The sequence below is a fragment of the Octodon degus genome, unplaced genomic scaffold (genome assembly GCF_000260255.1).
Source record: "Octodon degus isolate 3935 unplaced genomic scaffold, OctDeg1.0 scaffold00054, whole genome shotgun sequence".
Taxonomy (NCBI): domain Eukaryota; kingdom Metazoa; phylum Chordata; class Mammalia; order Rodentia; family Octodontidae; genus Octodon; species Octodon degus.
Window position 1 is genome coordinate 12062322 of NW_004524630.1, and position 7567 is coordinate 12069888.

Here is a 7567-nt window from a genome sequence, read left to right on the forward strand (position 1 = left end):
GCTACGGACCAGGGCTAGGACTGGGTCTGGGCGTTCGTGGAACTCAGCAGAAATTCCTGGGCTAGGACTGGGTCTGGTCTTTAATGGTCTTGAGGCCTCACATCTTGCCTCTCAATTGGCAGGAAGGCCTTGGGGCTAGCTACCATCTTTCCTCTTAGTAATAACAAAGCTAATATTTGTGTTTTCCAGACACCTTGCACTTTACATGTGTAAGCAAATGGACTCTTACAGCAAACCCGTCGGGCAGGTATTACTATATGTGTTTTAGAGATGACAGAACAGGCACAGAGGGGCTCAGAAGCAGACCTGAGGTCCTACGGCTGTTAGGTAGTCAGGCTGGGGATGGAAGCCAGGCTGACCTGACCTGGCCACAGGCCGTGTTGTCCTCTCCTGCGGAGCACCTAGCATAGGCCATGTATGGAAGAGGCCATGGAGCAAAGATGTGTTGGAAGAACCTGGACCTTGGCCTTAGGAGGAGGAAGAAAGGAAAACCAGAAGCCCTGCAGGTGGGCAGCAGTGGAAGTGTCAGGGGTGAAGGGTTCTGCTTGGAGGAGGACTCCGAGGTGGAGCCTGTCCCAGCAGTGTCCCTGCCTCTGCCCATCAGCAGGGCGAGCAGCAGGTGCTCTTTTCAGATGCACTGGTGCTGACAAGCAGCCTGGTGGGTGACCTTCTGCAGACACAAATACGAGCTGGCAGTTCCATCTGATGACGCACAGGATGAGCCACGCTCTGGCTGCCTGTGCCCATAGCTGGGCCCCAGCCAGTCGGAGGCTGTCTCTGAAAGGAAGCCCTGTGTCTCCAGCCCTTTCCAAACTGTTGTCTGGGAGTTTTGCTCAGTTCCCTAGTCCAGCGCCATGCTGGGAGCTGGTAAGATCACCTCCCACTCTGGGAACCCTCTCATTCTGGGGCTCCCCATGTCTCTGGGCCCTGAGTGGGTGGCTGCTCCCTTCCAGCAGGACCCACTGCCTGACACTCTCTGAAGACCCTACTTCTCCCCTCTCCATACTCACCTGCATTCTGTCCTGTGCATGGATTTAATGATCTCCTGGCTTCCCAGAATGCTGAAGACAGTGGTTAGAAGACATCCTCCCAGGAACAACATTATTATAAGCCCTTTTTGGCACTAGAAATGGAAACCAGGGCCTTGTGCATGCTAAGAATGTGCAGTACCATTGAGGTACACACCGCGTGTGTGTGCTAGGTAGCCTAGGCTCACCTTGAACTTGAGGCAATCCTTCTGCCTCGGCCTCCTCATTGCTGGGATTACAGGTGTGAGCCAACATGCCTGGTTTATTCTAGCTTCTGGCTCTGTGTTTCTTGACTTCTAGCAGTGGAATTGAAATACCTGCCTCCCTCTTCACTTGGCCTTCTGTGTCTCCATGTCTTCTTTTTAAAAAATTCTATTTATTTAAATGTATTTAGTACAGGGTCTACAGGGTCTCACTACATGGATCAAACTTGTAGTGATCTTCCTGTTTTGTTTTGTTTTTTCTCAGCCTCCCAAGCACTGGAATTACAGGTGCATGCCACCACACTCATTCTCTGTCACCATCCCTTCCAGTCCCAGGGCATGGCAGGCATGGCAGGCCAGGGATTGAACCCCTGGCCCCTGTGTCTGCCTAAGCAAGCGCTTTAATCTGCTGAGCTATCTGGCTGGCCTGTGTGTCTGTGTGTGTGTGTGTGTGTGTGTGTGTGTGTGTCCTCAGCCCACCCTGGAGGCAGGGCTGGCGAGGCATGTGGTGCTTAGAAGCAAACCACCACAGTCCCTGCGCTTGTCTAAGCAGGTGTTTTAATCACTGAGCTACCTCCCTGCCCTTTTTTTTTTTTTTCTTTGTAGACAGGGTTTCACTATGCAGTTTGGCCTGGCCTTGTGCTCACATTTGTAGCCCCCAGGCTGGTCTCGGACTCACAGAGATCCTCCTGGCTCAATCTCCCAAGTGCCGGGATTACAGGTGAGTGCCACCACTCCTGGAACAGTAAGCACTGTCTCTGGGACCCAGATGATGCACCTGGGCATCCAGGGCTGAGAGAACACACCCAGGGATCCGGGGTTCAAACTTGGGCTCTTGTGCTTGCGAGGTAGGTGCTTATGCCACGGAGCTATATCCCCGGCCTTCTTTTCTGTTTTATAAGGATACATGGCATTAAATTGAGGATCTACCCTAATCTGATTGAATTCAGGATCTACCTGGTTTAACTTCTTTTTTTATTTTTATTTTTTTTTAAATTTTTTTTTAACATTTATTTATTGTGTGTGTGTGTGTGTGTGTGTGTGTGTGTGTGTGTGGCCAGCTCAGCCCACCAGGGGGTGCGGTTGGCTGGCATGTGGTGCTGGAGGATCGAACCGCGGTCCCTGTGCTTTGCCAAGCTTGTTCCAAGTAGGTGCTTTAGACCACTGAGCCATCTCTCCAGCCCCTTAACTTCTTTTTTTTAAAAGAAAATCTTTTATTTTATTTACTTATATTTTTGAGACAGGCTCTCATTATGTAGTTCATGACAGGAAAACTGTCCAGAAAAGGTACGTTCAACCACACAAGACCATCCTCAAGTTAGCTGGCTTGAAAGGAGTGGTTTATTGGCGGCAACTAACAGGAGCCAGGCTGCTCGGCGGACCTGAACAGCAGTGGTGGCTGGGGAGATAGGCACTTTATAGAGAAGGCAGTGGGGGAAAGTGAGTCATAAAGTGTCCTCAGCTGGGCCGGGATGTTCTGGGCAGGCGCAAATGGAGAAGGGGAGTCATCAAGTGTCCTGGCTGGGCCAGGGTGTTCTGGGCACAGAGTATAGAGTCCTTGAAGGAAGCTGAAACAAAGCTATATGCGTAATCAGCCGAGCGCAGACAATCAAGGTTAAATCTTTGCAACACAGTTGTGGTTGGCGCATCTGGGAACATTGAAAGTGGTGCAGGGGAAGGGGGCCCACGGCTGGGTACCCTAACAGTTCAGGCTGCTTTTGAACTCACTACAGAATCCAGGCTGGCCTCAAACTTGCAGCGACCCTCCTGATTCAGTCCCTCAGAAACTGGGATTATGTACCACCATGCCCAGCAAGAAAATATTTTCTAATATAAAAAAAATTTAGTATTCTTGAATAAATTCAACTCTGTCATCATATCTTTTATTTTTATTTACTTCTTGAGACAGGGTCTCATTAAGTAGTTCAGGCTGGCTTTGAACTCCCAGCAATCCTCCTGCCTCAGCCTAGGATGATCTTATCTTGACATTCCTTAATTGTGGTAAAAAAAAAAAATACCCTTACTCCAAATACTGTCGCATTCTGAGGCTTTCAGTGGATAAATTTGTTGGGGCCAAAATTTTATTTTAGGTACTGGGGATCAAACTCAGGATTTTGCACTTGCCACGCAGGTGCTTATGCCCCTGAACTATATCTCCCTGGCCCTGGGGGACAAAATTTAATCCACTGATTCCTATGAATAACTGTGGGGTATTCTTCCTATTAATATGTTGTCTATTTCAGTTCTTTCCAACTTCTTGCTAATGTGAAGAACTTAGCTCTAGAGAGATTGTATATGAAAATACTATAAATCACTAAGTGCTGGGTAGCCAGTCCAGATGACAGTACTTTGGAAGGAGGGGGTATTTTCTTGGGATAAAAACTATCCAAAAGTAGACTTATAATATTATCTATGAGAATAGCTTTCTTGCTGTTGTAACATACTACCAAGATGTGATCAAGAAAGACTGGGTCATTTTGAGTAATGCCCATGGTATGGTGGATTGAGAACTGGTGGTCAACTTGTAATGCCCAGCTGAACTGAACCAGCATGGTTCTGGGTGTAGGAGGCCTGCCTGGGGGTTGTTGCGAACAACATAGAAAGAAGAAATGGAGGAGGAGGACGACGGGGAGGGGGAGGGGGGAGTGGGGAAGGAAGAAGGGGGAGGGGGAGGGAAGAAGGAAGAAGGAGAGGAAGAAGAGAAGGAGGAGGAAGAGGAAGAAGAAGAAGAGGAGGAAGAGAACAAGAAGAAGAGGAAGAGGAAGAGGAAGAAGGAGAAGAAAGAGGTGTTAGGGAGCTTTTGGTTTTCCTGGAGCTATTGGTTCTGCTGAAAAGCTTGTCATGCTGGCTTTCCTGATGAACTCAGCTGTTGTCATCATTGAAGGAGCTCAGGACCTTGCTGCTGGGAATGGCTGCGGGTCATTTTAGGGAAGCTCTGGTGCTTACTTTGGGCAGTGTTACCTGGCTTCAAAGAAAGAGATGGTGCGCTGCTCAGTCTCCTGGAGAAGCTCGTCAAGCTGGCTTTCCTGATAGGGACTGGGCTGTTATCATCAAAGGAACGTGGGACCTCCTTGTCACTGAGGATGGCTGTGGCACTTTTGGGGGGATCTCTGTCTGGTCTTTACTTTGACGCCCTTCCTGGCACCAGTGTAGATCCCTCAGCCTGCTGGTAGAGATCCTTCATCGTGGGGTGCAGACTTTCTAGCTTCTACCACTGACTTTTGGGCCTTCCCAGCACAGATCCATGAGACCAGGCTGCATGAGACATAGTTATGGGCTTCAGGCCTCTAGCTGGACTCATGGGGGCATTGCCCAGGGCTCTGCCTCTCCAGCTGGACTAGTGCAGGACATTACCGTGGGGTCCCAGCCCTCAGCTGGATTCTTCTGGTCTTCAGTGTGTGGACAGATCTCCTACACTCTCTTCGTATATGACTTTTTGGGTGACTATTATAGAATAATCCTATAAATTGCGTGTCTTGTATTGTTCCTCTTGCAAACGTCTGACTACAACACACAGGAGTGCATGAAATACCTGAAGAAAAGTGAGACAATTGGATGAACCATTTCAATGTCTGAGAGGAAGAAAATACAAAGAAGGGTAAAACGTGAACTGCACATAGTGCACGATGGCCTCAGAGGAAAGGAGATGATGGCTGCCTCCCTTATCTTTCCAGTGGTGCCTTTATCCAGCACAGACCTCCTGGGGCTGCTTCCACTGCGGGCAGCTGGCAGGGGTGGTCACCTGAGCTGTCATAGAACCTTAGACACAGCGAGGTCAGGGCTCAGGCCCCGGCCTCCAATCTGCTTAAACGGTTTGGGAACCAGATGAGTTGTTCCCTAGTTCCTCAATCTTTCTGGCCTCTGCACTCCGCTGTCTGTCCTGGACTGCCAGCTCCGGAGGGCTCATGGTCTCACGGTCTCTTGGCCTCTTCTGCTGGGTTCAGCGTGCCAGATGGTGTTGATTTCAAGCTCTGCTTACTCTGTGGCAAGTGAGTTGCGTGTGCTGTAGAAGCAGAGGCTGAAGCTAGAGCGGTGAGCGCTGCGAGTGGCTATTTGTGACGTGACCCTGGGGAGAAGAGGGCAGGCAGGGAAAGAGTCAGGGCCTTCCCCAACCTGAGCACACAGCTCAGGCCCCCAAGTTGACTTTGGAACAAGAACTGCCTAGGAGAAGAGCCAGCCGCATTGTGTGGTCCCAAAGTTTTCCTGAAAGAGACCTTGTCTTTGGTGGCCTCTTGGTGAGAGGGAGGCTGGGAGCACTTCCGTGCTCACAGCTACCGAACCGTGTGGACTTCAGGGAGCCACTGTGGGATACTGTGGCCAGAATGCTCTGCAGCGCATGAGATGCAAGATTGGAATGTTTGTTTTTTTCAAAAAAAGTTGTGAATAGTTTCTTTCTGGAATATTTCATTTAATATTTTCAGATCTGTGATTGAAACCAAAGCTACAGAAAAGCAAAGCTACAGAGAAGAGGAAACTACTCTGTATAAGAGTCTAGTACCTCATGGCACTGTGCGGCCAAAGTTCAGGGTAAGGATAGTGGCTGTTTCTGAGTCCTCCTTATGCTTGACCTCTTTATAGCACTTGTTCCCACTGAACAAAGCAGCAAGATCAGAATATTAATGTTCTGATTTGAATGCACGTGAGAGACTGGGGGTAAGGCAAGTTAATTGTGTATGTGAAGCATGTCAGCCTCTGCCCATAAGACAGGGATTCACAGGCTCCCCTGGCAGTGCAGGCGCCAGGAGCTTGAGGGCCCTTCCTGAGTCTCTTCTCTGGGCTCTCAGCCTCCCTTTCCAGGGTCACCTCCACCTGTGCCCACCTGCCACCCTGCGGCACCCTCCCAGGTATTGGAATGTCTGAGCTGAGGGAATGAGGAAGAGTGCTAAGTCCGCCCTTCTAGTTCTGGATTAAACATCTGTCTCAGCTCAGAGCCCTGTGTCAGGTGACTCGGGCGTACGTTCCAGCTCTGCCTCTTGCTAGTTGTGGGATGAAGAATAAGAGTTAGCATTTCTGAGTCTCATATCCTGCACCTGTGCAATGGGCATAATAAAAATTTAATTTCAGAAGTTTGTTGTGAGGAGTAAAGGAGGTAATACACAGAAAGCCTGCTATCTGGCTATAGAAAGTGCTCACCGTCATGAAGCATATAAATAAAAATATATATTTATTAATGAGCATTCCCATCACAGGAGCAAAATACTCAGTGCCCACAGCTTTAAGTTTTTTGGCTTACAGGTTTTAAGGGTTCAGTCCCTGGTCAGCTGGCTCTGAGAAACATCATGTGAGGGGCTGAGTGGAGCAGGGCTGCTTAGTTCACGAAGGCCTGGAAGTAGAGCTGGGGATGCTGCCAGAGAGGAAGGGGTGAGGGGCTGGTACAGTGCCCAGGGTCCTTCCTGCACACACACACACACACACACACACACACACACACACACACACAGAGTGCACTTTATTAATCCCCTATATGGCTCCCAAGCCAAGCAAGTGTAACTATCACAATAAATGTCACAAAGAATGACTCTTTTCTTGGTTGATCGGTAATAAGTACTTTACCTCTTCTTTAGATAGATATGGCTCAACTTTTTATATCATCAGCATACTTATTTGATAAACCCACTGCATAAAAGTTCAAACATGAAGAAATATACTTATGTGTACCAACCAGAATTTGGAAGAGGTGGGGTAATTCCTTGAAATGGTCCTTAACTATTTACTTACTTACTTACTTACTTACTTACTTACTTATTTTTTGAAGCAGGGTCCCTGTGTATAGTTCAGGCTGGCCTTGGTCCCGCTAGGTAGCCCAGGCTGTCCTTGAATTTGTGGCTCTCCACTGCCTCAGCCTTCCAAGTGCTGGGATCGCAGGCATGTGCCGCATGCCTAGGAAAGGCCTTTAAGACATGGTATGGGTGGCCGCTTTTTCATAAACAGCCTGAACCTGACTTCAGTTTTCCATTTGCAAAAACGGTTCTCCAGAGACATGTAACAGGAGATAGCTTTCTGTCGTCTACTTGCCTACTGTATTTGCCCCAATAATAAGACCTAGCTGGAAAATAAGTGCTAGCATGATTTTTTAGGATGCTCGTCATGTAAGCCCCATCCCACAAATAAGTCCTAGTTAAGATGGTCAGCCAGACAGACACATTTAATATATCTGTTGCTACGTGTGACAGACATATTGCATTGTAAAATAATAATGCATAATTAAATATTAATAAATATATTATGGACATGAATACATGATAATATGTTATAATTATTTATAAATTCTCTCTCTCTCTCTCTCTCTCTCTCTCTCTCTCTCTCTCTCTCTCTCTCTCTCCCTCTCTCTGAAAC